This window comes from Theobroma umbraticum, unplaced genomic scaffold (genome assembly GCF_002168275.2).
Source record: "Theobroma umbraticum cultivar Fairchild unplaced genomic scaffold, ASM216827v3 scaffold_12.1, whole genome shotgun sequence".
NCBI lineage: Eukaryota > Viridiplantae > Streptophyta > Magnoliopsida > Malvales > Malvaceae > Theobroma > Theobroma umbraticum.
Window position 1 is genome coordinate 2,694,985 of NW_018397269.1, and position 2,395 is coordinate 2,697,379.

Here is a 2,395-nt window from a genome sequence, read left to right on the forward strand (position 1 = left end):
GAGGTATAATAATATAACATTTATTATTATTAAACTATTACTGATGGTAATTATTCATATTTATTTTATTTATTATCTGTTCTGTTTTGTTACAGGAAGAATAATGCATAAAAATGACAATGAGTTTGGGATTCTTTTTATCATACTCGTTTTCTATCTAGTTGAATCTATTTGTTGATATAGGTATTATACACTTTGGTTGGAAAATAAAAGGACAGCAGTTTGTTTGTTCTAACCTTGTTTTTTTGTTCTATTAGTTTACTATTTAAGGTAGGGTGAAGTTGAAAGGAATGAAATCTTATGTTTGCATGGACAATAGTCAAGGTTTAAGGATGTTGTGCGTAATTGTATATTTATGGCTGGTAGGCTGTGATAAGGGCTACAATTATTTGTTTGAAGATAGTGAAATGTTACTCTGCTAGCAGGATCATTTTCACACTCAAGAAGGCAGTATTAAAGATCCGACGAAGGAAGGTATCATAGACTCAGATGGTGAGTCCTTGCGAGGGGAAAAGAACATACAAGTGCAACCAAAAGGCCCTTATGGCCTAGGATAAGCTTCAATTAACCGTTGATCAAGGTTTAGCTACTTTTTTTGCACCTGTATAAGATTAGGTGTCAATTATAAATGAATCTTATTTGCAATCTCATGGATTTGAAATGAAGAAACAAATGTTTCACATTTGTTTTTTTATTTAATTTGGTTGTACAAAACCCACAAAGGAGAAATAAAATGGATTGGAATTTGAATGACTTTACTGTAAGATTACAACATGATTACAACTATTATCTAGAAACAGAACATAGTACTCTACTATCATGGGCTCTGAACGTGTGACCGGTAAGGGGAAAGCCGCATTGCCACCAACAGCGACGGACTGCCTCTTAACTAGTTAGGTAATGGGAAGCGATTCTAATGGATGAGAGAGGTTTTGCTCTATCTTGACTGAGTTTCATTTACATGGCCACTTTCTAATCTTTCTTTTTATTTTTTTCCTCTATCCCTGTCTTTGGAATGCGAAACATGTTTGAAATAGTGAGGTGTGGCCCGTGGGGACATGAGCGTGTATGTTACCAAAAAGTGAACGCATTCACAAGGTAGTAGCATCAACGCTGCAGCGCCACACTCCCAGCGCTGCAGCGCTGTCCCCTTCACCAAGCAGTAGCATCAACACTGTAGTGTCACACTACCAGCGCTGCAGTGTTGTCCCCTTCACCAAGGAGTAGCATCAATGCTGCAACGCCACACTACCAGCGCTGCAGCACTGTCCCCCTACACCAAGCAGCACTCCCAGTGCTGCAGCGCCACACTCCCAGTGCTGCAGCGCTGCCCCCTTCACCAAGTAGTAGCATCAACGCTGCAGCGCCACACTACTAGCGTTGCAGCACTGTCCCCTTACACCAAGCAGCACTCCCAGCGCTGTCCCCCATTTGAGCTGCATGTGAAAGCTATTTTATCCCATGAACCAGCCAAGATCAGGATATAGGGATACATTCATTTAATCTTGTGCTTGAATACCTGTATAGGCTTGGGTGGTGGGCAATTCTAAGCATAGTTTCCACTGGCCCAAATTATAAAAATATTAATATTTGATGCATCCTCTTGTATAAATTCTATACATTATAACGAATTAAGCTTAGTATATAACTGAATCGCTCTAATTTGATCAAATTGAATATAAATATAAGAATACAAATGTGTACAAATTTTGATAGATGAAGAAATTTTAATTATGATGAATTGTTATCATTAGAATAGAATATTTTAAATAATAATTCTTTATAAAATAAATTATTAATTACATAGTTAAATTGTGTATATTACATAAGTGAACGAGGTATATGTATTTATAAACTTAATCCTATTAATGATCTGACTGTAACTAATTGATAGTATTATTGTATTGTATTATAACTCTAATTAAATAATTAGTATATATATATTGACAAATTTGATTTCAATATCATTCAAATATCAAAAGGTTTGGCAAAGTAAGATTTTCTTTCTTTTTGTCTCTTGAATATATGCTTTGATTTTTTTTGTCTGTGTAAATCATAATCATGTCATCTGATAAGAAGCTGTTTAGATCCTTTGTGTTCTATTTTGCTCTTTGGTATCGATTTTATGTTATTGTTTGCTTGCTTGGTGACGAAATTGCTTCAATACCTAATGGAAGAACAGGCTTTGTCTTTGATCAAAGCAACTAGTACTTAACTCATAGAAAAGTTTGATCAACTAGTACTTAACTTTTCTATGAGTTAACTTTTCTATACTTAACTCATAGAAAAGTTTGATCAACTAGTACTTAACTCATAAAAAAGTTTGATGTGAATGATGTTGGGCAATAACAAGTGGTAGTTGATGGTTATTTAATAGCCATGAATTGTAGCGCTG